The sequence below is a fragment of the Equus przewalskii genome, chromosome 26, assembly GCF_037783145.1.
Source record: "Equus przewalskii isolate Varuska chromosome 26, EquPr2, whole genome shotgun sequence".
Classification (NCBI taxonomy): domain Eukaryota; kingdom Metazoa; phylum Chordata; class Mammalia; order Perissodactyla; family Equidae; genus Equus; species Equus przewalskii.
The window spans coordinates 7,693,631-7,701,854 of record NC_091856.1 but is presented as its reverse complement, the minus strand read 5'-3'; positions in this window follow the sequence as shown (position 1 = coordinate 7,701,854).

Here is an 8,224-nt window from a genome sequence, read left to right as displayed (position 1 = left end):
TTTCCATGCACCCATATTACTTTTCTAAAGACAACTATATTCATACAAGCAATTCAAACCCATCTTAGAGGTTATTCAGCCCAAGATTTTTATTTTACAGACGATAAAACGAAGCCTAGAGCAGTTGAATTACTTCCTAAGTCCACACATTTAGGGGTTTAGGGTAGAGCTGAGAGATTAAAATTCAGGTCTCTTTACCCTATAATGGACACACGGTCAGGAAGTGAAGGGCAGGGGACCAGGCAGCACTCAATACCTCTCCCCTAGTGTGGTAGGTCCTCGACATTTTGTACTGCATTCACTCATTCCATCAGCGAGTACTTGAGCTCCTATAATGTGCTAAGCTGTCCTAAACGCTGGTAAAACCTGGTGTGACAAAGCTCTTCTGCCAGGAGATTTTTATCTAGAGCTTATGCAGCATCACTGACTGACCCTATGTTGTAAAGAAATCTCTTAGATTCTCGTTTACAGGTTGAGCGTGAATTTATAATCAAGGCTGAGTTATTTATGCCTTTTGGTTAAGGTTGAATTACATTTCACTGGGTGTGAGGATCTATATAATGCATTTTCCCTGGCTATCATCTGATATCTTTCCTGAGTAAAGCACTAAAGTTGTCTTTGAAATCTCCATCCCAGTAGTTTCCTTCACTCAGAGTAATTTGAAGACAAGTGTTACAAGTCTACAGACTTCAATTTCTATCAACTGTAGGAGGCTACAGACTTCCATTTCCATTAACTGAATGAATATTAGTGGCTTCCTAGGTTTTGTTACTCTGTCAGATTTGTTCTAGTAGTTACTGAATACCTACTAAAAACAAAACCTCGTACTAGGCACTGAAAATAATTGAGAGGTTTCAGCTTTAGGGTAGCCATGACATTTGCAAGCCAGACAATTAAGCTTAAGTAGCTAACCAAGAAACACAAATGCCATTGGCCAGCTTGGGAAGGGGGGAAGAGAGTGGATATGTACAGCTGGGTGCAGAAAAGGAGGAGATGGCACTTAGGTTGGACATCACTGGATGGCAAAGGGGAAGCAACTCTTAGAATGGCCTTTGTGTAAGAAAACCCTTCTATAATTCACTGGGAGAAGATGAGACTTTGAAGGCATAAGTATCAAAAGCCAAGCCACAAAAACATTACTAAATGCTGGGAGGAATAAAAAGAGGAATTTGTTTTTGCTCTGAAGAGGAAAGAGGAGAGGAAGGAGGGAAGGGGCAGGGAAATGAGCGAGGAGAAAGGAAGAAATGAGAAAAGAGGGGAAGACAGAAGGCAGGGAGAAGCTAGGGCAGTATGAAATTGTGGGGAGGTGACTAAAGATCTCTTCAGAAGTGGGAGAATTACCAAGCAATCTAAAGATATTTGTCTTGAGAGGAGGAGCTGAGTTTCACATATGCAATTATATCATTCTTTACAAAAACAAGACACTGATTCATAATGTGAATTAATTTAGCAGAAGCTGACTGTGACAATCAAATTATAAGCCTTTAGAAACTTGCAGAAATCTTGGAGCAGGCTTTAGACAGAGCAGGAATGGGACTTCAAGTCCATCTGACTTAGCTTTCCTGGGGTGAAAGACTCCAGTTGACATCTACATTTCACTCAGAGCGACAGCGGGGTATCTGGGGTCCAGTGCACTGTGGAAGTTGTCCAATGTCACAACCTGTAGGTGAGACTTAGGTTAGTGTGATTTGCAAAGTCGTCTTGGGAGGGAGTACTCGTGGTGGTGAAAAGCACAGGTTCTGGAGTCAGACAGTCTTGATTCAATTGCTGGCTGTGCCACATACTAACCATGTGACCTTGAACACATTATACAGCCTTTCTGTGTTTCAGTTTCTTCGTCTCCAAGATATAGACAAGTACAGTATTGTAAATTATTGAGAGATTAGATAAGTCAATACATTTCAATAATAGGTTCATAATCCTGAAATCCAAAAAGCTCTGAAAACCAAGTTTTCTCGTGAGTCTGTGGCAGATTATTTGGTGGCAAACCTGACTCAAGGCTGTCATCTTTATTCCACTTGATGGGACACAGAGATATTAATGTGTCTGATTGGAGGTGCTGGCTCAGACCCTGCAGAAGGTACAGCATAAGCAATACATTTACTCTCTAAAATCTGAAAGATTTTGATTTCCAAAACACATATGCCTTCAAGGATCTCAGATAAAGAATTGTGAACCTGTTCTTAGAATAATATCTGCCACAATTCTAGGGTAAAAGATGAATTACCCACGCTCAATAGAGCCTGGAGGCCTGATGTAATGCAACCAATTCCCTAAGCCCATTTTCTAGAGAGGATGAATTAACAGACAGGAGTAATGGCAGACTCAACACAGCCAGTCACAGCTCGTTTTTCATGACTCAAATCAACATGGTTTTCTGGCTGTAGCACAGTGTGGCCTAACCCTTCTGGAATAGTCTAACAGTACTGGCATCACTATATATAAACGTATATAAAATCAGTCCACAAGTATTCATTCAGCACCTACTGTATGATTGGTGATATAAAGATACTACATGGTCCGTGTATGTTCACAATTGAGATGATGACAAGGATACAGTGAAGAAACAAAATGGAACACAACAATGTGCTACGTTACAGTGGCTTAGGCTGGGAGCTGAGATCAAAAGGGCTTTAGAGAGGAGGTTGGATGAAGTGCAGACAGTTTATTGATAGTTATGTGATCTTGGGATCTTGAGCCTCAGTTTCCTCATCTGTAACATATGGTTGCTGCGAGGTTAGCAATATTTAACGTATGCTGCCAGATACGTAAGTCATGAAGAAATATTGGTTATATTCTTTTTCCCCATCATTTGGCTCTTGAAGATTGGTAAAGGCACTGGAGTGGGAGTGAAGATGAATTAACTGGGTCCTGACTGCAGTACAGATCGGGTATGTTGAGGAAATTGTGGGAAATTAGATCAGAATGGTGAGGTCAAACGGAGCAGCACAGTGGAGGGGAAGGGGAGAGTGGGCAGGAATATTATGGAAAGTCCGGCCTTGAAGTAACGAGAAATAGAGACTTGCGATTAATTTTTCAGCAGGGAATAACATGATAAAAGAGTTCTGCTGAAAATTACTTTTTACGATGTAGAGGATTGGGAAGAAACTGGGAGTGAGCTAAGTGTGTATAGTAGCAATCCAACATAGGGCCTAGTCTCTTGTTGGTGGAAGTCAGTGAGTGGACATGACTTTAGACTGGAGAAAACAACAAACTCTCCTTATGTAGCATAGCTATTTACCACCCTAATAAAGCCTCTGTTTTATTGCAACCCGAGAGGCAAGCACTGGGAAAAATGAAAATTCAAAATTCTCCTACATCAAGTTCTCAAAAAGAGGCTTACATACATGCACAGACTCAGCCCTTTAAGTATGGGACACAGTGAAATATAGAGCATCATCTAAACATTGCACTATTTCTTCCGGCAGTTCAGAACAGACAGGGCTAAGCTGTAGTCCGAGGTCTCAGGTGTCAGAGAAATCTACCCTACCCTCTTAAGATAGTCAAAGTCAAGGGATCTTTCTGCAGCCACTTCCAACTTTTCCTTCCCTGTCTTGCGCTGGTTTTACCCCGGGGGAATTTACAGACCAAAGAATTTATGATGCACTTCTTGGTTCCAGGGACACAATGACTGTGACGTGATGTGGAGGTTTACCTTAGCCATTGGACTGACATAAATGTATTCTTGAGAACACAGTTCCTGGGCAGGAAATAGCACAGGTAGAGAGGTACATGCTATTGCATACTCGTGCAAAATGTATCAAAACAGGATTTTGGAAAGTTAGGTGATTTTTCCCGTCTTTACAGTACGGAATACACATGGCTTACTATTCACTCCCAAAAGTCTCCTTGAGGATAAAACACTGCTTGATGTAATTAATACTTACAGTATTAACACAGCACCTGGCAGGTATTTAAAAAATACATAACTGAACTTGTACCATTTGTGCAGTAAAGTAAATGTATGCGTTCTTCTTCTATTTGTCCATGCATCATAGAGATGGCCTTAATTAAAAAGAAACCAACCAACCCACCCCCACCAACCACCCAAAACCACAAAATACTTTTGAAGGAGATAGAGAAGTAAGGTGAAAGGTATCAAATACTGATTAGTAACAGTAACTTTTAAAAATGATTGGAATATCTGGACTAGATTTTTTAAAAAAAGAGTTGAAATTTATTCTCCAAACACGTATCATGCTCAACTGGGTATGCTGTGTACGCCCCTAGGTTTGCTGATGACATCCTCCTTTAGGAAGACTGATGGAAGTGAAAGAGCTCACTCATCAAAATTACATAGAAATAGAGTAATTACAGTGATTTCCAGTTTTGTTTTTGTTTTTTGCCACCAAAGACTCCTTTTACTTGCTCGTTTAAAAATGTTTTCTACTGTGATGACTAATTTTATGTTTCATCTTGACTGGGCTAAGGGATGCTGGTAAAACCTTGTTTCTGGGTGCTCTGTGGGGGTGTTTCTGGAAGACATTTGCATTTGAATCTGTAGACAGAGTAAAGAAGACTGCCTTCACCAAGGCTGGTGGGCGTCATCCAATTCGTTGAGGGTCTGAATCAAATAAAAAGGTGGAGAAAGAGCAAATTTTCCCTCTGCCTAAGCTGGGCCATCCATCTTCTCCTGTCCTTGAACATCAGCACTTCTGGTTCTTGGGCCTTTGTACTCCGACTCAATTACACCACTAGCTTTCATGGTTCTCCAGCTTGCAGATGGCATATTATGGGACTTCTTGGCCTCCATAATCGCAATAGCCAATTCCTATTGTCTGTCATCTGTGTATGAAGCCATCCTATTGGTTTGTTGTTTCTCTGGAAAACCTGAATTCATCTACTAATTAATATTTTTCTTTATCTACTTTAACCCTAATCTTCTTTCAAAATTGTTCCATGTGTTAATTCCCACAAAGAATTTGAGTAACCCCATTATGAGTTCACAGCCTTCTGCTTCAGCTGGGCCCCAAACAAAACCCCATCAGCCCTCCCCAAGTTTTCGTTTGGTTCTCTCATCCATTGCTACTCCAAATCTTTACTATTGCCATTGACAAGGCTTCCAACTCTACGCCTAAGGGTGTCCACCCCTCTTTCTTCCCTGATTCTCAAAATATGAATCTGACTATTTTTTCAAAATGGGTCAGGGCCAGCGCCATGGCTGAGTGCTTAAATTCTCATGCTCCGCTTTGGTGGCCTGGGGTATGCCGATTCAGCTCCTGTGCGCACACCTACACACAGCTTATCATCAAGCCATGCTCTGGGGGTGTCCCACGTAGAAGTAGAACGACTTACAACTAGGATATATGCCTATGTACTGGGGCTTTAGGGAAGGAAAAAAAAAAGAGGAAGATTGGCAACAGATGTTAGCTCAGGGCCAATCTTCCGCATCAAAAAGAAATGAGTGGGCTGTTTCTTCAAAAAAGAAAAAAGAAAGAAAATGGGTCATCTATAGTGCATTTTATTTCTTCCCCTTCCCCTGACACTAAATCTGTCCTCTTTCCTTTTCTCCCAAATTGGAGGAAGAAAGCCTCCAAAGAAAATCCTTCCTTTAGTGCTAGAATTCATTTTTGCTTATCTAATAATTTAATCAACTTCCACCTGGTCTCCTTTATCTTCACCCTCCCCCTCAACTGTCTATCTTTTCAGAGTGGGAAAATACTCACTCCATCTATCTTTATACTCACAGACAAGTAATCTACTTTTTATTCCCTTTTATAGACTAGTAAAATTAAGATGTAAGAATAATAATTGAAAGAAGGCTGTCAATTTTTTCTTTTCCACTAAAGACATACATTCAACAGATCATTCCCTAAAATTACTATTATTTCATAAAAAGACTTTTTTATTTAAGAAAGGAGGTGCATAAATTCAGAATAAAGTAAGGTCTTTAATCAATTTAGCTTTTTAAAAAGATACTACATTGTCCTTATTTTTACCATTTGAATGTAGAACATCAAACTTTGTCATGAATTGATGGTACTTGGGAACTGATGATCTACACTCTCCAGACACTACTTGACCCCGTGAAAACTGGCTCTTCCAGATTTCAGAGCTGCTCTTACAAAACTCATCTAATGACTTTCTGATGATCAAATCTAAACCCTTCAACCTTTCCTTGACGTCTCTGCAGCACTCCGCCTGGTCACTTTCCTGTAGTAGTTACCACTTCGTATTGGGTTCTGCATACTTCTGGCTGTTCCTCCCTCAGTCTCCTCTGCATCTTGCCCACTCATTAAACAATAGTAGGCCTCAGGATTCCATCTCTAGATTTCTTTTCTTAAGCCTTAATTCATTTTCGTGTCTAAACACTGGTGAACTCCTAAGTCAATTTCTAGCCCAGATCTCTTCCCTGGGTACCATATCCACATCTCCAATTACCTCTGGACATCTCTACTGTCTCAGATAGACCAAACATTTCAGGTTCAAAAGCTTTAGTAATTTCCTTACTCCACACAAGGTGCACTGACCTCCCCAGCCCATCTTAGTGAATAAGGGCACCAACCACCCAAACGCACCTTGACTCTTTACTCTTCCTCACTTTCCTCATTCAGTTACCAACCCTGACTCTATTTCTCAAATCCATCTTTCTCTCATTCCCACCACCTTACCTGAAAATGCCATAATCTCAACTGTACTACTCTAAGAGCCTCTTGAGGTTAACATGGAAACTACAAGTCCTTGAAACAGTACTTCGTGCAGTTTTCTGAGGATAAGATCCAGAGATCTAAGAAAGGTTAAGAACCAAACTTTTCCCTCCTATTCACTTCCACATTGCCTCTTGATTTAAAGTGGAGGCACCACAAGATATGTGTTGTGTGAGTAGTATTTGGAAAGGTATGGAAGGGGAATATCTCGGGTACCAGTAACGTTTCTTAAGCCTCGTGCTAGTTTCACAGGTGTTTGTGAAAATTCAGAGCTGCACACATAAAATATGTGCCCTTTTCATGCACATACAATATACTTTTAAATATAAGGAAAATGTTACCACAGAAGTTTAAGCAGAAGAGTAAAGTCCTCTCTCTCTAGCATGACAACTCTCTTCATCTGCCCTTGTTTCCTGGCAGCCTTACCTCCTGCCACAATGCAACTGGGAGTTCACTCTATAGTTACCAGCTCCTCCCACAACTCTCCCGCTTCACACAGTATTCATCTCTCCTGATACTCCTCTTTTAGTCTCATCTTAAACGCCATCTCCCCTCTTGAAATTTTGCTTTCTCCTTCCCTCCTCTTCTAGGCACTTCATATCCCTTTCTAAGGCCCTCTCCATACTTCTATCATTTTCTTGGCAAACAGCAGTGAATACTCCAATGAACTTGCTTTAAAAAAAATTCACCTTTTTGGCTATGCTTTTTATAAGCAAGGAATTGTAAATACAGTCAAGAATTGTTCCACTGCTACTGGTTTTGAGCTCTTGCTCCAGGTTCACATCCAAGGATGTTAAAATTTATGTAATTTTAATAGGAGTATCTCATGTGACCATGGCCCCAAATTACAATAACAGCAGCAGCCAGAGCTTCTGCTAAGCAAGATAATCATACATGAAACAGATGCAATTCCAGCAAAAAGCCAAGAAATGTTTTAGTGTGCACGCAGCAAAAACATACACCTTGCATTAGGTTTCTCAAAATACAGAGAACAGGTCTAAGAACCTCATTATTAGTTGAGACCTTGGCGTGGAAACCATGGGTGCAGAATAAGTAAAACTGGGGAGATTTAGGGCAGGAGAATAATTTGATTGACTAATCAAGTGCATTTTCAGTTACTTCCCCTTTTTTGTACTTTTAATTGGGCTACAAACTCTGTTTTGAAAACTTAGCTGTATGCTGTGAGTACCTAACCTGAATACAGGAGTGCATGGAGAGGTATATTCTGCACGTGTACCATAACATCCAGATTTACATGTGCACACACACATATTCAGAGATGGGAAGGTGAAAGTTTGGAGGTGATGTTTACAATGTCTAAGGTATAGGAGAAAGGGAGGCCTTTTGCTCAATTAAAGTTAGAATTACAGAGTTCTGGTTATTTGGATTCTGTACTCACAAACTAAAGAACCTGGACTTAACCTTAATTGAACTATCCCAGAAAATGTAACTAGTCATAGGTAGAACAAGTGAGAGCAATTTCCCTTAAATCCTTGATTCTAATTTTTAAAGGCAGTAATATATCAGAGAGGATAGATTTTACCTTAAAGTAACAAAGAACGCTTACACAAAGCAAA